The sequence below is a fragment of the Lathyrus oleraceus genome, chromosome 2, assembly GCF_024323335.1.
Source record: "Lathyrus oleraceus cultivar Zhongwan6 chromosome 2, CAAS_Psat_ZW6_1.0, whole genome shotgun sequence".
NCBI lineage: Eukaryota > Viridiplantae > Streptophyta > Magnoliopsida > Fabales > Fabaceae > Lathyrus > Lathyrus oleraceus.
The window spans coordinates 100,705,897-100,732,811 of NC_066580.1; the positions used below are offsets into that span (position 1 = coordinate 100,705,897).

General features: G+C 40.8%; 1 pseudogene; it reads left to right on the top strand.

The window, feature by feature from the left end:
- The window catches only part of LOC127122092 (transcription factor MYB1-like), a 60,817-nt pseudogene extending 34,372 nt beyond the window's left edge, over positions 1-26,445 (top strand).
- Positions 26,446-26,915: the final 470 nt, after the last annotated feature.

A 26,915-nucleotide genomic window follows, 5' to 3' on the forward strand; every position in this document is an offset into this window, starting at 1 on the left:
TAGGTTGGAGCAGATAGGGAGAGCCTGGAGAGATGTGGGGGTGAAGGATGGATCCGTCTTAGGGAAGAAGTTTGCCATTGCAATGCCCGATTACACCGATTGGGTAAAGAAGAGAGTAGAAACTTTGTTGTTACCCTATGATAGGATGGAGCCGTTGCAGGAGCAACCACCTTTGATCCTTGCTGATAGTGTGTCTGCTGAACACTATAAGCAAGCCCTAATGGAGAGTCGTCGTCTGAGAGAGAAGGAGCAAGACACTCAGATGGAGTTGTACAAAGCTCAGGCTGATAAGCTGCACTTGGCCCATCAACTCAGGGAAGTGCAAGGAGAAGATGCTAGCAGACTGAGAAGCAAGAAGAGATCCTACGAGGAGATGGAGAGTATGTTAGATGCAGAACACCGGGAGCGCTTGAGGCTGCAGAGGGCTGAGGCCAGTTATCAGAAGAAGATCAGAGACTTGGAGAGGCAACTCAGAGACAAAGACATCCAGTTGAAGAAGAAAGAGATGGAGTTGAGACAGAAGTCAGAGGATTATCTTGAAGGAGAAGTCTTGGAGCTGAGAAGACAGTTGAAAGAGAAGATCACTCCTTTACCAGATTGCTCAGAATGTTCGCTGTTGATAGACCAGTGTCATTACCTGAAGACCCTCATTCCGGAGGACCGTCTGCTATAGACTGTATCCTTGATTGTATTTTGTTGAGAATCACCTCCAGGCTTGTTGGATGGGATTCATTTGCGTGTAAGCCATCTCTTGGATCTTTTTGTTGAGAATCACCTCCAGGCTTGTTGGATGGGATTCTTTTTCTTTGTATGTTGTTTATTCAGATTTTCTGTTGACATTGGTTGTATGCCTTTTATCCTTATGTATATATAAGGATGTCAGCATTTCCTTGTATCTGTTTGTTCTCTTGTTGCTGCAGGTTGCCATCTTTTCAGGATGGGTCAGGCTCTTTGAATGCCTGAGAAATGAGCATATCATGTGCATCATACGCATCATTAGCATCATACTCATATCATTTTGCATAACAGGTGTCCTTGATCGTGACTTCTCACTCTTGGTTCCTGTTCAGGCAGGATAGCTGATCAACGTCCGCACCGCTACTCAACAAGACTGAATCAACAGAGAAGTATGGATCAATTTCAAGCTGAGTTGGCTGAGATGAAGGCTAGCATGGCCCAGTTTATGAATATGATGCAAGGGGTTGCGCAAGGTCAAGAAGAACTTCGAGCCATGGTTCAGAGACAAGAGGCTGCAAATCCACCGGTCAACCATGCTCCGCCAGAGGGAGGCCCGGTCAATGATAACAATGTTGCTGCTGCTGTACCCGTCAACAACTATGCTGTAGGTGATGAATTGGGGGGTATTCGAATCAACGGTCAACCTATTGTTCCAGATGCCGCTAATGCCAGAGTAGTCCGTGCTCCGGCTCGTAATCCTGTTCCGATTGTTGACAGACAAGAGGATATGTTCTCTCTGCTCAGTGAAGACGAAGACGTTCTGGGAAGGGTTAATGAGAGGGACCGTAAAGTTGAAGCTCTTGCTGAGAAGATCCGTGCTATGGAAAGTCAAAATTCCCTCGGTTTTGATGTTACTAATATGGGGTTGGTAGAAGGTTTGAGAATCCCTCACAAGTTCAAAGCACCGTCCTTTGACAAATACAACGGTACTTCTTGCCCTCGCACCCATGTGCAGGCTTATTACCGAAAGATCTCTGCTTATACCGATGATGAAAAGATGTGGATGTATTTTTTCCAAGATAGTCTATCTGGGGCTTCTTTGGACTGGTACATGGAATTGAAGAGAGATTCTATCCGCTGTTGGAGAGATCTGGGTGAGGCCTTTTTGAGGCAATACAAACATAACATGGACATGGCACCGAGCCGGACTCAGCTGCAGAGTCTATGTCAGAAATCCAATGAAAGCTTCAAGGAGTACGCTCAGAGGTGGCGTGAATTGGCCGCTAGAGTTCAACCCCCTATGCTGGAGAGGGAGTTGACAGATATGTTTATCGGTACTCTTCAAGGTGTATTTATGGACCGGATGGGGAGCTGCCCATTCGGTAGTTTTTCTGATGTTGTCATTTGTGGAGAGAGGACTGAGAGTTTGATCAAAACTGGGAAGATTCAAGATGCTGGCTCCTCTTCTTCTAGGAAGCCGTTTGTTGGGGCACCTCGTCGAAGGGAGGGTGAAACTAATGCTGTTCAACACCGCAGAGATCAGAACAGAATTGAATACCGTCAAGCTGCTGCAGTAACCATTCTGACACCTCAACCTCGTCAACAACAACAAAGAGTTCAACAACCGCAACAACATCAACAACAACAACAACGTCCTTTCCAGCCTAGGCAGAAGTTACAGGCTGATAGAAAATTTGATCCTCTGCCTATGTCTTACGCAGAGCTACTACCCGAACTACTCAGGTTGGGGATGATTGAGTTGCGTACAATGGCTCCGCCTACAGTATTGCCTCCTGGATACGACGCCAACGCCCGTTGTGACTTTCACTCTGGGGCACCAGGCCACCATACCGAGAAGTGTCGAGCTCTCCAGCACAAGGTCCAAGATTTGATCGATGCCAAGGCGATCAACTTCGCTCCAGTACCTAACGTCGTGAACAACCCTATGCCTCAGCATGGTGGGCATAGAGTGAACAATATTGAAGGGGAAGAAGCTGAAGATCTGGTTGTTAATGTTGATGATGTTCAGACTTCTCTGCTAGTTGTGAAATGCCGTCTGCTGAATGGGGGTGTCTACCCGGGCTGTGATGAAGATTGTTTGGGCTGTGCAGAATCTGAGAATGGTTGTGACCAGTTGAGGACCGGTATCCAGGGTATGATGGATGAAGGTTGTTTGCAATTCAGTAGGGCTGTAAAGGATCGTGGAACAGCGTCAACTATCACCATTTACTTTAAACCGTCTGAAGAACGTGGACAAAGGGTCGTCAGTGCACCTGCAGCAAATGGTACCCCAGTTACCATTCCCGTGCCTGTAACCATCAGTGTTCCAACTACTATCGTGGCGTCTGAAAGAAGGGCTGTTGAGAACAGTAAGGCCGTGCCGTGGAAGTATGATAATGCTCACCGCAATTACAGAAGGGCTGAAGGTCAGACAAGACCGGTGAATCAAACTCCAGTGACAATTGGTTTACCGAATAGAGTTCCTGCAACTGTTGGTCCGGCTGTGGATAATGTAGGGGGGCCAGGAGGTTTTACCAGAAGCGGTCGTCTGTTCGCACCGCAGCCTTTGAGGGACAATAATGCTGAGGCTCTCGCCAGAGCAAAGGGTAAGCAAGCTGTGGTTGAGGAAGAGCCTGTCCAGAAGGAAGCGCCCGAGGGGTCATTTGAGAAAGATGTGGAGGAGTTTATGAAAATAATCAAGAAGAGTGACTACAAGATTGTAGATCAGTTGAATCAAACTCCGTCCAAGATTTCTATACTTTCACTGTTAATGTGCTCTGAAGCACACCGTAATGCCCTGCTGAAGATGTTGAATCTGGCTTACGTGCCTCAGGAGATTTCTGTCAATCAACTGGAGGGCGTGATGGCCAATGTGAGCACCAGGCATGGTGTAGGATTCACCAACCTAGACTTACCGCCTGAAGGGCGAAACCATAACAAAGCCTTGCACATCACCATGGAGTGCAAGGGGGCAGTGTTGTCTCACGTATTGGTAGACACCGGGTCATCGCTGAATGTGTTGCCTAAGCAGATTCTGAGGAAGATTGATGCGGAAGGGTTTGTGCTTAATCCCAGTGACCTGATCGTTCGTGCTTTCGACGGATCCAAACGTTCTGTGTGTGGAGAAGTTACCTTGCCTGTGAAGATAGGTCCTGAGGTATTCAATATCATCTTCTATGTTATGGACATCCAGCCCGCCTATAGCTGTTTATTGGGGCGTCCATGGATTCATGCAGCAGGGGCAGTCTCGTCGACTCTCCATCAAAAGCTCAAGTATGTCTGGAACGGTCAGATTGTGACTGTGTGCGGTGAAGAAGAGATTCTGGTAAGTCATCTATCCTCGTTCAAATATGTTGAGGTGGATGGCGAGATCCATGAAACCTTATGCCAGGCGTTTGAGACTGTGGCTCTTGAGAAAGTGGCGTACGCTGAGCAGAGGAAGCCGGGTGTTTCAATTACTTCTTACAAGCAGGCTAAGGAGGTTGTTGATTCTGGCAAAGCTGAAGGCTGGGGAAAGATGGTGGATTTGCCGGTTAAAGAAGACATATTTGGTGTTGGTTATTAGCCTCTCCAAGCAGAGCAGAATGGTCAAGCGGGTCCGAGTACCTTTACCAGCGCTGGGCTGATGAATCATGGTGACGTCTCCGCAACCGGTATTGAAGACTGTGACAGCGATTGTGATTTGGACAACTGGGTTCGCCCGTGTGCACCAGGGGGGTCTATCAACAACTGGACGGCTGAAGAAGTGGTTCAAGTTACTCTTCTGACAGAGTAATTTTCTGTTGTTTTGTCATTTTGCATGAAAATCCTACGTTCTGCCCAAGGCGTAGTGATTCATTTTGTAGGGCCTCATCATGTTTTAATGATTATCATTAATGAAGGACATTTTTTGAAATCAAACTTTGTGATCCCTGTCTTTCTATTTTTGTTTTCATTTTTCTTTTTCAAAAACAATAAAAAATGGCAATGTTTTTTGTTTTTTGTGACTTCTTGAACTCTTTTTCTAAAACAAAGCATTAAACATGCAGAAGCGATCTTATGGCATTCACTATGAACAGTTCTGTTATGGCTCAGTATGATTTCGATAATCCCATCTACCAAGCTGAAGAGGAGAGTGAGGAAGACTGTGAACTCCCTGCAGAATTGGTCAGATTACTGAAGCAGGAGGAAAGGGTCATCCAACCTCATCAGGAGGAGTTGGAAACTGTTAATCTGGGTACTGAGGACGACAAAAGAGAAATCAAGATTGGGGCTACTTTAGAGGACTCTGTCAAGAGGAGGCTGATTGAGATGCTGAGAGAATATGTGGAAGTGTTCGCCTGGTCGTACCAAGATATGCCTGGTTTAGATACAGACATTGTGATGCATCGATTACCTCTTAGGGAAGGATGTCCTTCGGTCAAGCAGAAGCTTCGTAGAACGAGTCCTGACATGGCAACTAAGATCAAGGAAGAGGTACAGAAGCAGTGGGATGCAGGTTTTCTGGCTGTTACAAGTTATCCACCGTGGGTGGCCAACATTGTTCCTGTGCCGAAGAAGGATGGCAAAGTCAGAATGTGTGTCGATTACCGGGATTTGAATAGAGCGAGTCCGAAAGATGATTTCCCATTACCTCACATTGATGTATTGGTTGATAATACGGCTCAATCCTCGGTATTCTCTTTCATGGATGGTTTCTCTGGATATAATCAGATCAAGATGGCGCCAGAGGACATGGAAAAGACGACGTTCATTACACCTTGGGGCACGTTCTGCTATAAGGTGATGCCATTTGGGCTGAAGAATGCTGGTGCTACCTATCAGAGGGCAATGACGACTCTCTTTCATGACATGATGCACAAAGAAATTGAAGTGTACGTGGACGATATGATTGCGAAGTCGCAGACAGAAGAGGAGCACCTGGTTAATTTGCAGAAGCTGTTTGACCGGTTGAGAAAGTTCAAGCTGAGGTTGAATCCGAACAAGTGTACGTTTGGGGTGAGATCAGGGAAGCTCTTAGGCTTCATTGTCAGTGAGAAAGGGATTGAGGTTGATCCAGCTAAAGTCAAAGCTATTCAAGAGATGCCTGAACCGAAGACGGAGAAGCAAGTCCGTGGGTTTTTAGGGAGGTTGAATTATATTGCAAGGTTCATATCTCACCTAACTGCCACATGTGAACCAATTTTCAAACTGCTTAGAAAGAATCAAGCGATCAAGTGGAATGATGACTGTCAGAAAGCTTTTGACAAAATCAAGGAGTACTTGCAGAAACCTCCAATCCTGATTCCTCCAGTTCCAGGGAGACCACTGATAATGTACCTTTCAGTCACCGAGACTTCGATGGGGTGTGTATTGGGACAGCATGACGAGTCTGGTCGAAAAGAGCATGCCATATACTACCTTAGCAAAAAGTTTACCGACTGTGAAACAAGATATTCACTGCTCGAGAAAACTTGCTGTGCTTTGGCCTGGGCTGCTCGCCGACTGAGACAGTATATGTTGAACCATACTACCTTATTGATTTCTAAGATGGATCCAGTGAAGTACATCTTTGAGAAACCAGCTCTCACCGGACGAGTTGCCCGTTGGCAGATGATTCTAACAGAGTATGACATTCAGTACACGTCACAGAAAGCCATCAAAGGTAGTATTCTGTCAGACTACCTCGCCGAACAACCGATCGAAGATTATCAGCCTATGATGTTTGAATTTCCTGATGAAGACATCATGTATCTGAAGATGAAAGATTGCGAAGAGCCTCTCGTCGAGGAAGGACCAGACCCGGACGACAAATGGACACTAATGTTTGATGGGGCTGTGAATATGAACGGTAATGGTGTTGGGGCAGTGTTGATCAATCCCAAAGGTGCTCATATACCTTTTTCTGCCAGATTGACGTTTGACGTCACCAACAACGAAGCTGAGTATGAGGCTTGTATCATGGGGATAGAAGAAGCCATTGATCTGAGGATCAAAACACTTGACATATTTGGAGATTCAGCTCTAGTGGTCAATCAAGTCAACGGAGATTGGAATACGAATCAGCCGCATTTGATTCCGTATAGAGATTACACCAGAAGAATACTGACGTTCTTCAAGAAAGTGAAGTTGTATCATGTCCCCCGGGATGAGAATCAGATGGCTGATGCCCTTGCTACTTTGTCATCTATGATCAAAGTTCATTGGTGGAATCATGTGCCACATGTTGCGGTGAATCGACTTGAGAGGCCTGCGTATGTGTTAGCAGCCGAGTCTGTTGTGATTGATGAGAAGCCGTGGTATTACGACATCAAGAACTTCCTCAAGACTCAGGAATATCCTGAAGGTGCGTCGAAGAATGACAAGAAAACCCTGAGAAGGCTAGCTGGAAGCTTCTATTTGAATCAGGATGATGTGTTGTATAAAAGAAACTTTGACATGGTCTTGCTCAGATGCGTGGACAGACCCGAGGCGGACATGTTGATGCAAGAAGTTCATGAAGGTTCCTTCGGTACTCATGCCGGCGGACATGCAATGGCTAAGAAATTGTTGAGAGCGGGTTATTACTGGATGACTATGGAATCCGATTGTTTCAAGTATGCTCGGAAGTGCCATAAGTGTCAAATCTATGCTGATAAGGTGCATGTACCACCAAGCCCTCTGAATATCATGAATTCGCCTTGGCCGTTTGCCATGTGGGGCATTGATATGATTGGGAAGATTGAGCCTACTGCTTCGAATGGACATCGCTTCATCTTGGTAGCGATTGACTACTTCACCAAGTGGGTAGAAGCAGCTTCCTATGCTAACGTTACCAAACAAGTGGTTACTCGGTTCATCAAGAAAGAAATCATCTGTCGTTATGGAGTTCCTGAGAGAATCATCACCGACAATGGTTCGAATCTCAATAACAAGATGATGAAAGAGCTTTGTAAAGATTTCAAGATTGAACATCACAATTCTTCTCCCTACAGACCGAAGATGAATGGTGCTGTGGAAGCGGCAAACAAGAATATCAAGAAGATTGTGCAGAAGATGGTCGTTACGTACAAGGATTGGCATGAGATGCTGCCTTTCGCTTTGCATGGGTACCGTACCTCAGTACGTACGTCGACCGGGGCAACCCCTTACTCCCTTGTGTATGGTATGGAAGCTGTCCTACCTGTTGAAGTGGAGATTCCTTCTCTGAGAGTTTTATTGGATGTCAAGCTGGACGAAGCCGAGTGGATTCGAACAAGGTTTAACGAGTTGAGCCTTATCGAGGAGAGACGGCTAGCAGCTGTATGTCATGGACAGTTGTATCAGCGAAGGATGAAGCGAGCCTTTGATCAGAAAGTGCGTCCTCAAAGCTATCAGATTGGTGATCTAGTTTTGAAAAGGATCCTCCCTCCCGGTGCAGATAACAGGGGCAAGTGGACTCCTAATTACGAAGGTCCGTATGTTGTGAAGAAGGTCTTCTCCGGTGGAGCCTTGATGCTTACAACTATGGATGGTGAAGATTTTCCATCTCCTGTCAACTCAGATGTAGTCAAAAAATACTTCGCATAAATTGACCCGGTGGACAAAAAGAAAAAAGAGTCCAGGCAAAAAAGGGGCATCCCGGCGAACCAAAAAACAGAAAGAAAAGGTTCGGGCAAAAATTAGGGATAAAATGAAAAAAATGTGTACACCCGGTAAGTCGAAAACCCGCAAGGGCGGCTTAGGCAAAAATGGGTATCCCGGTGGATTGAAAACCCGAAAGGGCGATCCAGGCAAAAGTTAGGGATTAAAGCGAAGACTACAGTCTGAGTTGTCTGTACTTCATCAAGCTTTGTCGTCTGCCATCTCGAAAGATGTGATCCGTCCAGTCATTCTTCTCAGAAAGCAAGGAGTTGGGAGGAAAACTGATGATCTGTGAGTTATAACAGAATTGGGAAATAGTGGATGCCGTATTCACATTGCCATTAGGATAGATTTTTTCCTTTTATGCGCAATTACCTCTTCCTAGGAATTGCTTCCCGATGTATTTGCCTCTTCAGGCACATTTTCAATCAATAAAAGTCGTTATTCAGATAAATAGCTTTTCTGTTTTTATTTTTACTGTTTTGTTTGCAAAATGTCCGAATTTTTGATAAGCATTGCATATAAGAACATGGAGGCTACACAATAGCTTGCAGGATGGCGAAACATTTGAAAATCATTTTGAATGTTGAGGACACTTGAGCGTATCTTGTCCACGTATCCCCTGGGGCATTTTGTTGTGCTGTTTTTCAGGATGGCGTCTGTGAGGACGTTCCCTCGGCAGATATTCTCCCCAAGCAAGTTTGGAAGCTATCAGAGCTGTGTTCCCCTACGAAGGCGTCCGTGGGTAGGGCCTTCTATTCCCCAGCAGATCTAAGGATTGCCTATTCCCAGCAGGCCTGTATTTGCCGTTTCCTCCCCGAGTGGAGCGGGTTTCAATGAAATATTTCTCCAGCAGAGTTCATCCTACCAGTGGATTGGACGAGTTTCTGTAGCAGATTGGTATCGGCATCCCCAGCTGAGTTGATTCTACCCGTGGATTGCACGAGTCATCCCCAACAGAGTAACAAACATTCTCCAAGCAGAGTTTTATCCTATCCGAGGATTGGTTAGGCCTTCTTCCCAATGAAGTCGCTTTGCCATTCCCCAAGCAGAATTCCCCGCAGAGTATTTCCTCAGTCAGAGCTTCCCCACAGAGTTGGAGTACCTGATCTTTTGGCTCCTTAGCCAGGGTTCATTTGCATTTCGCATGTAGTGATCATTGCATCCTCAAAAATCGTGTAGCATTCCCATTCCTAAATGGAGCATTACGCCATAGAAAAATTCAAACATGTGCATTCATGTGTTAACTTCACCAGACCGTATCCCCGGCAGAGGCGGATCATTTCATTCAACATCAGCACAACACGTCTGCTACAGTTGCTTCGACAGCATTCAGAATTGGTTATCCCCACAGAGGTTTATTTCCTCACCCGTTGGTGACAGAAAGTTTGTTTCTCCCCAGTGAGACCCCCTGCAAGTGGTCAACCTTGCCCTGATGTATCTAAGATGTTGATACCAGTAAGTGTCATGTCAACACCCGCGCGTGTTTCTCATTTTTGGTGTCGGTAAACACCATTGTTTCGGTGTCGGTAAACATCGAGTCTCACCCAGTCATCAGTAAATGTCTGGTCATCATTTTGGTGTCGGTAAACACCATTGTTTCGGTGTCTGTAAACATCATCTTTCGGTGTCCGTAAACATCGAGTATTTTCTCCAGTCATCAGTAAATGTCTGGTCATCATTTTTGGTGTCCGTAAACATCATCTTTCGATGTCTGTAAACGTCGAGTTTCTCCCCAGTCATCGGTAAATGTCTGGTCATTTTTTGATGTCGGTAAACATCATCTTTCGATGTCGGTAAACATCGAGTCTTTTTCTGCAGTCATCGATAAATGTCTGATAATCCCCAGCTAGAAATCCCCAGTAGAGTCATCTGTAAATGTCCTATTTGGTTTCCAGTTGCGAATATTTACTCCCCAGTCATCAGTAAATGTCTGGTAGTTTTGTTTTGATGTCGGTAAACATCATCTTTCGATGTCGGTAAACGTCGAGTCTCATCCCAGTCATCGGTAAATGTCTGGTCATGCTTTGTCCCCTTGTTGATAAAGTCAAGATCCCCAGAAGTCGTCGGTAAACGTCTTGTCTGGTTATACCACAAGGATTTTGTTCCTCCCCCAAGTGGAGATGCCATCGGTAAATGGCCCCGTTTTCTTCGATATCGGTAAATATCGGATCCCCAGTTACAGTAGCCATCGGTAAATGGCCAGTTTGAAGTTGACATCGGTAAATGTCAAGTTTCTTTGAAGCCACCATCGGTAAATGGTCTTGCTTCCTTATTACATCAATTCGTTTTTCCCAGCAGCCATCGGTAAATGGTCGTGCTGAAGTTGATATCGGTAAATATCAAGTTCTAACCATCGGTAAATGGTTGTTGTTTTTCAGAAGTTTATTTTCCCCAGACGCCATCGGTAAATGGTCGTGCTGAAGTTGATATCGGTAAATATCAAGCTTCCAGTTCTCCAACCATCGGTAAATGGTTTTGCTTTTTCTGAAGCTGTCATGCAGTTTGTCATCGGTAAATGACGTGGTTCTTTGGTATCATATCCAGTCTGTGCAAATTCTACGGTTCTTTGGTATTCAATCCCTGTTTACCCTGAAAGTCTGACAGTCGTTGCTATCATCCGTTCGGGTTCCCAGCTGATTGAATAGGGGCAGCTGTAGCACCTCAAATTTGCACCTATCATTATGCATACATTTTCATATTAGGTCATAGTATATCATGATCCATTGCATAGCATTTGCATTGTCCCTCAGTTGCCTCAAGAGCAAGCAATCAGAAATCAGGTCAAACTAATCTCCTGATCAGTCAACCAAGCAAGCAAAGGAATTTCTCATTGAATCAAGGCCTTGGGGTTTGTCCAACAAGTTCACATGGCTTGGAGGTTCATTTGAAGTGTTAAAGTCAAGGGTTGAAGGCTCAGAGGTCAGCAGTTCATACACAGAAAGTCAAAAGTCAAAGAAAGTCAACTGTCAGTCAAAGCAGTGGATGGTGGTCATTCTTGTGGAATTTGGGCACCATGATCAATAATCAAGAGTCCATACAACTTGAGACATCTTTTGAAGTCAAGTCCTCAAGGAATTAGGGTTTGGAAGTCATTAGTCAATGCACAATCGGTCAGAAACCCTAAAAGTCAACTGTTGGTCAACTGTCTGTTTAATCAGTGATTGGATGATTGGAATTGGTTTGTGAGAGTTCATTCATGTCCAAATAATCATCATATATCATGCCAAACACCATCATGGAAGAATTTGAAGCCAGATCAAAAATTTCCCAAAACGGAAACTGGGCCTGTAACTGAAACTTACCAAAAATGGAAAGTTTTGATCCTCAAACTTACATCATGATACAAGCCTCAAATGAATTTTTGCCCAACATGAAAGTTGAAGATCTTGTTCTCCCATTTCCAAAAAGTCCTAGAACTCTCAATTCCCATGTGTGGTTGGCAAGTTATGATCGAATCGATTTCAGAAAATCTTGAACTTCAAAAGGCCATATCTCTCAAACCGTTTGGCCAATTTTGGTGGGGTTTTTTCCTACAAGTCACATTTGATCCCCTCTTTCCAAAAATATAAATTTCATGAGCCAAAACTTCACCAATCAAAATGGCATATTTTGACCTTTTTCATTTAAATGCAAGTTTGACCAAGAGTTGACTTTTTGATTTAAACATTTTTTCAACATTTGGCCAATTGGGACAGCTCATAAATATCATTTTAAGTGTGTTTGCAAAGTCAAATTATGCAGCACATGTGAATCTATACTTGGTTGCTTGAATTATAAGAAAGGTACAAATGCATCATACTTGTCCATGCTTCCATAACCATGCCTTGTACCAGCAGCATTATGCAGCATTTTTCTGTCATGTTGAGACCTCATTATACAGCCAAATAACCAACAAGTACATATGGCCTTACTAGCTTACTTGAACATTGGAAAAAGGACATGTTTACAACAAATCCAATTCATGAACCATACCTCTTGCAACCTTGCCTTGTACCACTCTCACATAGCAGAATTTTTGGGGCCATCATTTTCTGTTTGGACACACACATAGCAGCAGACCACTGACTCTCTCAAGACCACACCCTGCTGTGCATTTTCCAAAGGAACAACCATACCTCCATACCATGCTTGTACCATATGACATAGCAACTTTGATGATGATTTCTTTTTTTCTGCATATTGAGGGAGTAGCAGCAAGGGCAGAGAGGCCTAAAAAAAAACTACTTTGGCCAAGGCAAATAGATTGTGCATTCTCATTCTAAAGACACACATTTCTTGCCATTTGCATTCTTGCTGTCAAAAAAGAAACAAATAACACCAACCCTGCCACAAGACAGGTCACAAACCTTGCCCTCCTAATCTGCAACCAACAAGCACATAACACTGCAGCAGAAAATCTTGCCTTCACCTTGCTTTTTTCTGTCCAAACATAACAGACTAAGGCTGGCTTGAAAAAGGGTCCTGCATCATTTTCCTACCCTTGGTAGACAACAACATCCATAAGAAAGAAGATTGGCATATAGAAATGGATTTTTGCTTACTAACCCTGCTATCTTGCATCTCACTTCATCTGTCCAAAACAAAGGCATGACTTAACCTGCCTTGCCTTGCACAATCTGCTCCCCACTTTTGAAACTAGCAGCCAGCATACCAAAACACTCTTCACTCATTCTCCAAAAAGTTCTTCTTGCACTTTTCAAGACCTGTTCAAAAAAGAACACCAAATAACTTAACATGGTTTTTTAGCTTGATGCAGATTTTGCCATCCATTTTCTGTCTTTGAGAAACCAACCTCTCACACTCTCTCCAACTCACCCTGCTATTGGCATTGCATTGGTCCTGTCCAAAAACACAAAAAACAAACCAGTAGCAGAACCAAGCCTAGCCCTGCAACATGTTTTCATCATCCATACACAACACTTCCTGTCATGAAATTAGCAGTTTACCACCACCAACTTGACCTAGCCTTGCCAATCCATCCAACAGCACAAGCATCTCACCCTAAAACTGCATTGACCTTTTGCCTTGGCATTTTAATCAAATCACAGAAATTTGTCCAAGAACTTAAGAGGAGTTTGGCCTTGCTTTGCTTAGGACTGCATCTAAGCATCATGTTGACATACCACAAACCAACATAACCAACTGAAAAACCATAGTTCATTCACTTTCTAAAAAAAAACTTTTGGCCATTTCTCAAGCAACAGCCCAAAACTTCCAGAGGGGTTGAACCTTGCCTTGCCTAAACACCATCCAAACATCTTTCTAAGCTTATGGCAATTGCTTTTCACAACTGGAAGCAACTCTGCTAAGTGCTGTTTTAGAAGAACATTCATCCATGGCCATCCAAGATTGAAGCATCCATAAGTCAAACAACTTTCATCATTCATCATCAAGGAGGCTCTAGGACAATTATTTCACTTCAACTCCATCCAAAAGCATCAGCAACACAACTGCTCTTCCAAATTGGTGAGTTTTCGAGTTCCATGAATTCTCAAAATTGATACATGTTTTCAAAAGATCTTTCAATGCTGAGTTTAGTGATGCTTTCACTTTTTTGGAATGGTTGCTTATTCATGAAGATATGATGAGATAAAGTTTGATGCTTGAAAATGTTTCCTTTGATTTCTTGTTGTATAGTTCGAATTAATGAAAATAGGGTTTGGATTGTTGTTGTATGTTGTTTGATGATTACAATGGTGTAATCAATTGGCATTTTTGGGAGGAATTGAGAAATTCGATTTTGGATGGTGATGAACATAAACCCTAGTTTCCCAATTTGTATTTTTTTCAGATTTTTCTTCCATTTCACGTGTGCATGCTCCTTCATTCTTCCAGCCAATCAAAACATTTCAATCCTTGCCCAAAACGACAGTGTTTGGATAAGTGAATCATAATATTACCAAAATGCCATTTTCTCCATATTAATTCAATTAATTTCTTCACTTTGATTACCAATCTTCCAAAATTCATAACTTGCTCATTTTTGATTCAAATTAAATGGGATTTTTTGTGTTGTGTTCATCATGATCTCTACTTTTTTATCATTATTTTTCCAGAATTTTTGGATGGGTGGTTTTTAAATGGTGCTAGGGTTTGTGACATGTGACCAAATTTTGTACATCTTGCCAAAACATTTGTGAAATGATGATACTTTATCCAATGGCTCCCAAATTTTTTGTGCTTAAACTAGACACATTCATGGTGATTTTGGTATAAAGTTTGTGAATTTATCATTTGTGGTTTGTGAGATATGATTTTTTGAATTAGGGTGTGACAACTTGTGTCACACCATTGATGTCCAACTTCATGATTTTCATTACCATGCTTCCTTACATCCAAATGACCCCAAATTTTGCATGAACCTACTCTTGTATGTCTAGTTCACATGTGAATTTTCTTGGATTTATTTGAGCTATTTTCCTAATTGTTTGAGATTTTCTCCCCTGCCTAGTCAATAGTTGACTTTGTGTGACACATGTTCCCATTTCATTTGTGAAATTCTCATACTTTATTAGATGGACATGAAATTCGATATGTGATAACTAGACATCTCAAGCTTGGCATTGGTGTTAATCTCATTCATTTCTCATCTGTTTTCAATTTGATATGATTTTTTGAAGTTGACCCATGCTTGTTGACTTTCTTTGTGCATGCTTGAAAGTGCTTTGACTTTCTGATTTTCATTGACTGCCTTCCACTTGCCCAAATGGGATGAAATTTGACATGCTTACCATGCTATGTGTGAGGATTGATCATGATTTATTTGGTGATTTTTGGAAAATGTTTAGATTGCTTTTGAGTTAAGTCTTGCTGTTGACTTCTATGAGCTTCTGTTTGCCATACTTTGACCTAAATGGTTCATGAAATGATGATGATGATTGATATGAATGTGAACCCAATTGGTTTTGTTTCCTATTTGTTTGAACATGATTTTGGATACTTACCCCTTGCTGTTTGGACTTTCTCATTCACTTTTGACCCTAGGCTAGCCCTAGTGGCCCTGTTACTCTCCTTTGAGTTTGTGATTTCAGGTTGACCATCAAATGGCCATTGAGACCATTTCTTTTGACTGAGCTTACTCAAGTATCATTGTCTAACCCTTTGTTTTGTAGGTGGCTTGGCTCACATGCCATAAGCCTTGTGCCTTGCACATCCTTGTGCCCTCCAATTAACTGTTGGTGTCTGTTTCTGTCTGTCTTGTTTGAAGTTGCATACTAACATCGGCTTGACTGTTTCAGGTGCTTTAGTTGCTTAGTTCCTTGTGAACTTTTTGCTTTGCTTTGCTTGTATAAGCAATTTGCATTGAGGTATGTCTCTTTTACTTCATGTAGTCTGGAAGACCTGGCCTGTTACTTGGCCAGGCAACTGTCTGAAGTCCTCCTTAAGAGGCAATGTTTGTGGATGTTTAATTTTGTCCTTGCATAGAGTCAAAGTCCTCCTAAGTGAAGAGGCAATTGGTGGAAGGTAGGGATATGCAATCTATCCCCCACTATTCAGTGTGTCATCTGCTTTGCTCACACCACTGTGTTGATGCATTACAGATAAAAACCCAAGATCTTGTGCAATTGCACAGTTGAGTCAGTTTCAAATGTGTAGAAGGGTTCCCACTTTCTGAACCCACACATTCTTGTCTTGAGCTCTCCCTGGCCAGGGATAAGAGCTGTGAGGTCTCATCCTCACTTCATCCTGTCATCTGCTTCACCTTAGTCTCTCAATGGCAAGGTTAAGAGCACATTCACCCAGTTCCAGAGGTTTGTTTGTCGAGGTTGATATGACCCCTTGACTAAAACCTAACCCTTGTTTGAGCCACTTGTTTGTGTATAGCGTGTGCTATCTGTGCTTGTAGGATTGTTTGACTTGCTTCCTGTGCAAGTTAGGATAGTTTGACTTGCTTCCTGTGCAAGTTAGGTTTGTTTGACTTGCTTCCTGTGCAAGTTAGGATAGTTTGACTTGCTTCCTGTGCAAGTTAGGATAGTTTGACTTGCTTCCTGTGCAAGTTAGGATAGTTTGACTTGCTTCCTGTGCAAGTTAGGATTGTTTGACTTGCTTCCTGTGCAAGTTAGGATAGTTTGACTTGCTTCCTGTGCAAGTTAGGATAGTTTGACTTGCTTCCTGTGCAAGTTAGGATAGTTTGACTTGCTTCCTGTGCAAGTTAGGATTAGTTTAGACTTGCTTCCTGTGCAAGTTAGGTTTTGCTTGGCTTGCTTCCTGTGCAAGTTAAGTGTGTGTGGCTTGCTCCCTGTGTGAGCCATACTTAGGATAGGTTGACCCTTGTGCCATTTAGCTAGAAACCATAACTTAGGGTTGATTTTGCATGACAACATCTAGGCTCGAGTCGTAGTCTCCCTAGTTGTGTCTCCCTCTGTTATCTGGTTAGGCTAGTCCTGTATCCCTGCGTAGGGGAACTACATCGCCCTGATCTTCATACCAGATGAAGTATGTAGGCAGGAGATTGAGCTGATCTCTCCGGGCGCCCTTTTTCCTTTTTGTGTGTGTTGTTTGACATTTGCTAGGCTCGAGTGCCTGACTCCTTAGCAATTTGTTGTCTGTTTGTTTGGGTGTGTGCTTGACAGTTATAGGCTCGAGTCCCCGACTCCCTATTAACTTGTTGTGTCGTTGTGTGCTTGGAAGCTGATGTAAGTCCATCGAGTGGCATTTGGGTTCCAGTGTGTGTGTGTTTAGGTTCGGATGTCAATGTAAGTCCAGTGATTGGCATTCGGGCTCCATGTTTGCCTTCTTGTGTGTGTGTTTTGGTTCGGGTGCTGATGTAAGTCCAGTGATTGGCATTCGGGCTCCATGTTTGCCTTCTTGTGTGTGTGTTTTGGTTCGGATGCTGATGTAAGTCCAGTGATTGGCATTCGGGCTCCACGTTTGCCTGTGTTTGTTGGTTTGTGTGCGTGTCAGCCGAGCTACGAATGCTCTGATTCTTCTCTCGTCCGAGAAGATACGTATGCATAGGATGCGATATCCTAGCGAGCATGTGTCGTTTCCCCAGTCCGAACTACTTCGACTCTGATGTCTATGCCTGATAGACTAAGTAGGCCCAGGATACGATATCCTGCCGAGTCAGCTTCAGTCAGTCTCTTTTGTCTCTTTCAGCCAGTGTGTGTGAGTTTGAGCAGTGTTTTAGCAACCATTTTCCTTCCTTTTGTGCGTGGATCCCGTAGAGTACTACGGATGCGTAGGGGTGCTAATACCTTCCCTTCGCATAACCGACTCCCGAACCCATTCTCTTTGGTCGCGAGACCATGTTCTTTCCCAGGTTTACTCTGAGCGTTTCCTTTCCCTCTTTTGGGATAAATAACGCACGGTGGCGGCTCTGTTGTTCTTCTTTTCCCGCCGGTTTTTCGCGCGATGCGACACCCCCCATTATATTTGTTTGTAAACATCATTTTGTACAAAATACATATGCACACAAGAAAGGGCTCCCTAGGAGTACCTAGGACACTTTGGGTGCTAACACCTTCCCTCTGTGTAACCAACCCCCTCACCTATAATCTCTGGCATTTTATTAGTTTTGATTTGAAAACTTCTTATTTTTGGGTTTTGTTCGTACTTTTCCCTTTTCCCTTGGAAACAATAAAAGTGCGGTGGCGACTCTTGTTATTTGATGTCTTGCTTATCCATAGCTTGATCATCATGAATTTACCGCTAGAGTTGTGACGTACAAAGATCGGCATGAGATGCTCCCATTTGCTTTGCATGGGCATCGTACTTCTATCCGCACTTCAACAGGGGCAACCCCTTTCTCACTTGTTTATGGTATGGAAGTTGTGCTTCCAGTAGAGGTTGATATCCCATCATTGTGTGTCTTGATAGAAGCCAAGTCGACTGAAGCTGAATGGTGTTAGACCAGATATGATCAGCTGAGTTTGATTGAAGAGAAAAGGTTGACTACAATGTGTCATGGTCAGTTAAACCAATAGAGAATGAAGAAGGCGTTTGATAAGAATGTCATGCCTCGTGTGTTTAGAGAAGGTGACCTTGTGCTCAAAAAGATTCTATCTTTTAAACTTGATGCTAGGGGAAAATGGACTCCTAATTATGAGGGCCCATATGTTGTTAAGAGAGCTTTTCAGGCGATGCCTTGATTCTTACAACTATGGATGGTGAAGAGTTCACACGTCCTGTTAATGCCGATGCAGTCAAGAAATACTTCACTTAAAAAGAAAAGAACAGCTCGCTAAGTCGAAAACCCTAAAGGGCGGCTTAGGCAAAAATGAACGTCTTGGTGGATTGAAAACCCGAAAGGGAGATCCAGTCAAAAATTAGAGACATAAAATAGAAAATTTATTCCGGTAGACCGAGTACCCCACCTTGGGGCAATCTAGGCAAAAGTTAGGGATTATGGAAAGTAACTGCATTCGGTTGATCTCTAGTCTTGAGAGCAATTTTGAGCAAGTCTGTCAACTCTGATTCATCATCCTCAACCGAAGCCAAGAGCATAGTGGATATTGAAGTTGGTAGGGAGAGTAGTGATCATTGTATTCAATATAGCCCCTTTCCATGTCAATTACAATTTTTCAATTTTCGTAAAGATCTGTGGAGTCTTATCATTTACAGGCTACCATCCTATTTAATAAAGTTGAGCTTTTAATCCAATTGTTTCTACTCTTATTTATTTTCAGCCAAATAGAATTGAATATTTATGATGATAATTTTGGAATTTTGAAATAATAAAATAAAAATCATTTTTCTTAAAATAATAAAAGCAATTACTTTAAAAGGCAATCAATTTTAGTAAGGAATATCAATAGCAGTCTAAGAACAGGTGAGTCCTAAACTGCAAAGCATTGTTGGTCTTTCTCAAGCAGTTGGTTTGGTCACTTTTTCCTCCCCAACGACAAATCAATTTTCCCAACTGAGTTGTAGGCTCACATTCTCAACGGTTTGCATGGATCCAACATAGAGTTTCACTCCCCGTAAATTCCGCAGCGGAATTCACTTCTGATCCCCGCGAGCGTTGATTCTTGAGCAGTGTTTACGGTCCTCTGCAAGGTTGTCTCCCATTTGATATGGTGTTGATCTAAAATTCCCCACAAAGTTGACATTTCAGGTCCTCAGCAGATCTTTTCTCCTTCCTCAGCCGGGTTTGAGATATTCAGAGATGGATGACTTATATTCATCCCCAGCATTTTTCTCCAGTTGGTGCTTCCATTCTGTCGAGATTGGTCGAGTGTTGTAACGATGATTCAAATCAGTGAAATTTGTATCCTTTGTGGTTGTTTTATCAACACACTCATCAATCATATATACATACACATTCATACATCAGATATTTCATCATGCATGCTATTGTATCTGATTCCTTATTTTTCCAATCCTATGCTATGGTGATATTGTTTCTCCATACAGATTTGGTGCGTCAGTCCTCCCTCAATTGTAGAGTGTCAGCCCTTTAAGCAGAAAGAATTTAACCTTTCTCATTCCCCACTGAGTTATTTCCTCGTGGATGATTATTATTTCAATTTCCTCCCAATTTGTTGGTTTGGATGGAACCACTCCCCCTGAGTTATATCCTCATCGGGTCGAATCTTTGTTTAATCATATCTTTCTGGTCCCTCAAAAGTTTATTACCCAGTAACTGGTAATAATATTTTTGATTTGCGGGTACTTTACTTTTAAATAAAAATCGGTAATAGTAATCCCATTCCTCTTATTTTTTCCCAGCGGATTCGTTTTATGTTTCCCCATGAAGTCTATCCTTGATCTGTTCATCTTAACTGATGACAAATATTTTTCCTTGAGTCTATCCCTGATATGTTCACTTTAACCGGTGACGGATATTCTCTCTTTGCGATTTCCTACCCAGTGAAAAGGTAGTTGTAATACCTATTTTATTCTCCAGAGAGTTAATCCTCGATATGTTCATCCTAACTGATGACGGGTTTTCTTCTCTTTGCGTTCTTCTGCCCAGTAACCGGTAGTTGTAAATCCTACTTTTCCTTTGAGTCTATCCTTGATATGTTCATCCTGACCGGTGACAGATATTCTCTCTTTGGTATTCTATCCAGTAGCTGATAGATATAATTCCTATTTTCTCCCTGGTGGTCTATCCTTGATATGTTCATCTTAACCGATGACATATATTCTTCCCTTGAGTCTATCCTTGATATGTTCACTTTAACCAGTGACGGGTATTCTCTTTCTTTGGTCTTCTGCCTAGTAACCGGTAGTTGTAAATCCTATTTGATATTTTTCCCCAGAAGGTTATTTCCTTCCCAGTGACCGGTAACGAACGCACCTCTTTTTCCTCAGCGAGTCATCCTTGATATGTTTACCCTAACCGCTAACGGGTGCCTCTCTGTCAGATTATGTTATCTTCATATCCAGTAACCGGTAATAGATAATATATTTATGATCCTCCTGTGTTGAAAATTATTCTTCCCCAGCTGATTTTGGTTCAAGTATTTCAGTTTTATTCTGATCTATCCATTTCCCCTCCATATTTTTCTTTATCCCCAACCGAGTCCTTCCATTGATTTATTTTTATGGAATCCACTTGTGTCTCCAGTAGTTTTTTTAAGTCGTAGCCTGGCATACGCCTTACTTTTTATCCCCAGAGTCTATGTCTCCCCAATGGGTATTCCTTATGGAATGCATTGTATTCCTGTGGATTTTCAGGCTCTCCGAATTCTTTTCTTTGTGGCAATATTTCCCCACAAAGATTATTTTAACATTCATGTCATCTGCATCATGAGGTCTCTTAGGGATAAAAATTTGTCTTTATTGTTGTTATTTAAGTCCATTCTACTGAGTCGATACGAAGATTTTAACCTTCACATCCTCAGTTAGAATGTCCTTAAATAGGGGCAGCTGTAAGACCCGAATTTTGACCCTAAGATCCCTCATGCTACCTCATCATATGCATTGGCTTTGGGATCACACCTTGGCATCCTCCTTGCCCCTCATTCATTGGGCTTGCATTGGGAGAGATCACCAAGCACACTTTTGATTGTATCATACTTTGTTTTTCATCATTTACTAACCAAAATACCAAAAATATGTCAAAGTATAGTGTGTTACTTTTGTAGGTAGTGTGTGTGTTCACCCATGCTATATCAAGCTCATATCTAGGGTATGAGACCCTCAATGCAAGGAGTTCAATCAAGAAATGGTTCACATTGACTCTAGACATCATATATGGATCCCCATGATCTTTACATGTCATTTTGATCAAGAATTCATCAAGAGTTTGAAGTTTGTTAGCCTTGGAAACCCTAATTCATTTGGGTGTCTTGTGCGACTTCTTCAACAAGTTTCTTCAACATTTGATCAAATATATCAAGGGATACTTCATATTACATTATCTTACACATATATGATCCTCCATGAGTCTCAAAAATCAATAGAATGTCAATATAGCAAGATGGTTCATGGTGGTTGACCAGAGAAAGTCAACTGGTCAAAACTGGGGTTCCCTAGACCCTATCTCCTACAATTTTTGTCATATGAAAATGATTCCAAGAGAAAAGTTACTCAAAATGACATTTCAAACAACTTTCATGTTACTCAAAATGACCCTGTCTCCTACAATTTTTTATGGTGAAAGATTATAGGTCATTTTGTCTGAATCCTAGTTTAGAGATCAACTTCCCAAGACCATAACTTGCTAAATTTTTATGAGATGAAAGACATTAAAAATCCATGATAAAATTAAGGATGTCTACTTCAACTTTGATGTTTCGAGGAAGCTCATATTCAACATGCAAATGCATGTGCCAAGAGGAAATATTATAGGTCATTTTGGGTCATAACTCCTTCATGCCAAATCCAAATAAGGTCATATTTGTGACCAAACTTAGGAGGTTTGAAAGAGCTACAACTTTGATGAAGGAACGTTTTTGATTTGAAGTCCATAGCAAAAGTTATTCAAGGTAGAAGAAATGAACATTTGACTTGGTACTTAGAATATTTTCAAACATGTTTTATTTTACAAACTTCCACCTTAAAATTTATCATGATCCAAGCTTCAAATGAAAAAGTGTTCAACATTAAAGTTGTTTCCCTCGATCTCACCTTTCCAAAGAGTCCAAGATCATCTCATTTGGCCAAAGAATGAAGGACTTGCACATGGGTGCAATGTCAGGTATGAATTGGATGATTTTCACTTCCACATTTCAAACACAAATGCATGGCCACATGACATGATTTCAGCATGATTCTCAAGCAATTTTGGACCTGAATACATCACTTAATGGGCCTATCACACGCCCATGCAAGCATGCAAGGTGAATTGCTAAAATTGGCAAAATTTGGAAGTGTGTGGAAATGAATCTCATGGCCTATAAATACAACCCCTCATGCTCAGAATTGAGGACCTGATGCCCAAGCTTTGAACCTGCAATCCAAACCCTCACCATTAAAGGATAATCTTGAAGGTTTTCATTTGAAAATCGAGCTTCAAATCTCCTTCTGTTTTGAGATTGAAACTCCAAGAGTCTAGGCCATTTTATAATCTCAATCACTTCCTACAAGCTTATGAAACAAAGCGAAGCACAATTGGAATCAAGATCAAGCAAGGTTGAAGCTCCCTCGAAGGTAATTTTTTTAGAAATTTCATCTCTTCGATTCTCCTTTAACTCTTCACTATTCTTTGTGATTTTTGGTTGGCTGAAGTCCTACCAATGTAGGCAAGAAGATTGAGTTGCTTTGAGGTCAAATCGAAGCAACTCAGTTCATGATCCTCAAAATTCAAATACCTGTATCTTTCTATACACTTGGAATTGGAGAAAATTGGGGCCAAATTCGAGCTCCTGAGCATTTTTTCTTTAAATCCATGTCCTTGTTTTTCATTTTGGTGATGGTTGATGGTGGACCAGTCCGGTGAGGTCCACCGGAGAAGAAGATTGGAGCCCTATCTCCGATGGTGTGTTGTCACGTCTCTCAACCATCAGATCCATTTAAATTGTTTTAATCTTGGCCCTTGGTTCTGATTAACATTGGTGTGACGCGTTTGACTTGGTCTATAATGGATAGCGCGCTCGTAGCCATCATATCTGCCACGTCAATTAATGAGGGAGATTTGATGGGCCGTGGTTTTTTTTTAATTCTATTTTATTTTCTGATTTTTCATTTAATCCCTTTATTTTGTTTAATTCATATTAATTTCAGTTTTAATCCAAAAAATATGGGAATTTCACCAAAAATCTTTAAATATTTTTCTCTTTCATCTTCTGAATCAAAATTACTTTTTTGGATTAATTTTGATATTTTTTGTGAATTAATTGTTTTTGTGCATATTTTTAATTGTTTAAAAATACTTCTGACATTTCAAAAATTATGAAATTTTTTGTCTAAGGTCCTTTGAACTTGTTTGACCTAGGATAAATCTCTTGGCCATTTATTTGGTGTTTTGAAGAGATTTTAGGTTTTGACCAAATTAAATTGAATTTAAATGCATTTTTAATTTGATTTTTAATTGATTAATTGTATAAAAATTATGTTGAGCCATTTTTATTGACTTGTGATGTTTGACTATGTGTTTGGGTCTTGGTCAAGGTTGATTTGACTTTTATTGAGTTAAAATCATTGGATTTAGGGGATTGATGAAATGTACATTTCATCTCCCAAAATGAATGAATGATTTTAATTTGATAAAATTCCTCCCATGACCAATTTGTGTTTCTCTCATCTCCCCTTCCTCGTCATCTTCAATCCCATTCTTTCCCATCCCTTTCATTGACCAATGAAATCTCCAAATCCTAAGACTAATTGATTCATCAATGACTTTGTGTCAAATGAACCAATACATGTATGGATGAGATAGATACTTCCTTTTATATTTTTTTCTTTTAGTGTGTGGTATGTTTTAGTAGTTTGGTTCATTATATCAATCCTCTAACATGCATTAGCATCTAAATTTTTATTGCCCGACCTCAGATAGTTGTGAATTCTACATAAGTCCAATTACGATTGCATAACATAGAGCTAAATTTGACCCTAAAGGCATAACATTCTAGTAAGTGAGATTGTAAGTCTCCCCTCTTTCATGATATTATGTGAAAACTTGGCCTTTTTGTCCTTCCTTTGGAAGATGTCTTGGTTCAAGGATCCATGCTTGTGAATAGATGGTTGGGTGTTCTCCAAAGAATGACTTAATCAATTGAAAAGCAAAACTCCACTAACATCTAATTAACTTTGACTAACACTAACTATTATTGACTTTGCTTTACTTTCAAGTCATTTACTTTATGCAACTTAATTTCTAAGTCATTTACCATTCATTGCCATTTACATATCATTTAACTTGTTTATGTTTATGTCATTTGAGCCTTGTATTGTGCTTGTATATATTTGTTTGTGTATTTTTTTTGTACTTGTGGTTTTAGGACCTTAAAATACTTAATAAACAACAAGAACCCTAAAAAAATTATGTGGACTGTTGGGTTTGATCTGAACTTTTGGACTTAGAATTAGGCAACAATCCATATGCAAAAGGACTTGGTCAATGCCAACATTTTTGAGACCAAGTTATTGTGATTTGGGTTTTCATCTGATGTCAGTATTTGGATCCACTTGAGTTCATCTGCTCCATGGTCTTGATGCAACTGTTATTTTGATCTTGTGCCTAATGTCTTATTCTAAATTGATCAAGGAGTATTTCATCTGATACATGGGAAGACAAAGAAGACTGCTAGCTATGGGGTTAATTGCTTGGATATGGATATCTTTATTTGATGCCTTGATCTTCATGATGTCTAATATTGCTAATTGATTCCTGATTATTGCTTGATTCAAAGTCCAAAGGGAAGGTGAGTTTTCTATATGACATTCTTGTTTGTTTGATTGCATCCCATTGGTCAGATATTTTCAAATCTTAAATTTTATTTTTATGCTTAGGATAGCCTCTTCATCTTCTCCCATTTCTTAAATTTTGAAATCTCTCCCCTTTTTAAAAACATTATTTGCCTGTGATTTCAAAACATAGACTTATTGCAAAATTAGAAACTTTGGCCTTATGTCATTGCATTTTCAAATTCTTTTCTTAATCAAACTTGTAAATAAAGCTAACCATATTTGACTTAAAATTTCAAAAGACAAAAAAGAACTAACACTCATTCAAACTCTTGGGCCCTTTGGTCTCTTTAAACTTAAACTTTTGTTAAAAACAACCCACTCGTTTTGAAATTGATACCACAAACTACGATGCTTTCATCCCTCATTTTTTGGTGGTACGTAGGCACAAGTCCGAAGGTCTTGTCAAACACAAAAATATAATTAATGAATTCTTTTTCTCATCCCCACACTCTGTTTGTTTCAAATATCTTTTATACCAAAAACGCATACACACATAAAAAAGGGCTCCATAGGAGTACCTAGGACACTTTAAGTGCTAACACCTTCCCTCTGTGTAACCAACCCCCTTACCTGTAATCTCTGAAATTTTATTAGTTTTGATTTGAAAACTTCTTATCTTTAGGTTGTGTTCGTACTTTTCCCTTTTCCTTTGGAAAAAATAAAAGCACGGTGACGACTCTTGTTTTATTGAAGTTAAGCTTATCCATAGCTTGATGGTCATGAATTTACCACTACATATGCATTTGACATGATTGAATAGGTGTAGGAAAAGTTGTAGATTGAGATGGTTAAAATATTTAAATCCTAGTCTGAATAGAGAGAGTTTTTCTGAGGATGAAGTTGATATGATCTTAAGGTTACATAAACTTTTAGGAAACAGGAATCAGTCATTTAAAAGTTTAAATAAGTTAGCAGTTTATGAAGATTTACTAACTCATATGTATGATTCATATAATATAGATGATCATTAATTGATGCAAGACTTTTTGGAAGAATAGGTAATGATGTAAAGAATTATTGGCACACACATTTACGCAAGAAGATAGTTTCGAGAAAGTTAGATGAAAAGAAAGAAAAACAGAAACTTAGTGAATCCATGAAAGCTCGTGAAGTTATTAAACCTCTACCTCGAACTTTCTCATATCATTCACCGTGGATGAATGGAAAACATATTGTGAAACCATCAGTGGCAGTTTCAACAAAAGATGCTAGTGTTGCGAGAGATAGTGACATAGATGCTAAGTGGTGGGAAAGTTTGTTGAACGTGAGCAATGAGAAATTGGTTCATGCTCTTCATTACAAGAGGAGAAAAAAAATTTAACTGAAGGTCCCAATACTGTTGGTGATTGCTATTGGGATTCTAATCTTTGTGAATTTGATTCTCTTTTAAATATTTTAAATTAGGATTAAATTTTAATGTGTGCAGTAAAAGAATCTAAGTTCAATTTTGTTACTTATGAATTTAATGAAGTTGTTCTTGATGCATGTAATCAAACATCTAATCAATTTTATACCTAAACATTCGACATACCTCTTGTTTTCTTCCCCCTTCCAAACAAAGGCTCACTGGATTTTGATTTTGTCTTGGATCAAAATTTTAGGTGCTCTGTAGAAAGAGAAAAGGAGTATATGAATGCAATTAAAAACACCATTTACAACACAACACGACCTTCATATAAAACAAACTTACCTTTTGAACTTGAAAGTATGCAGTGAAGTTTATCAATAACTAAGTGTAGCACCTCAAATTTGCACCCCCACTCATGCACTCATTTCATTTTTTTAGGTCATTAACATTGCATAGTACATTGCATCTTATCAGTCAAGACTGGCATCAAGAGGATTCATCTGTGCAAAGAGACCAAGGCTTTTCT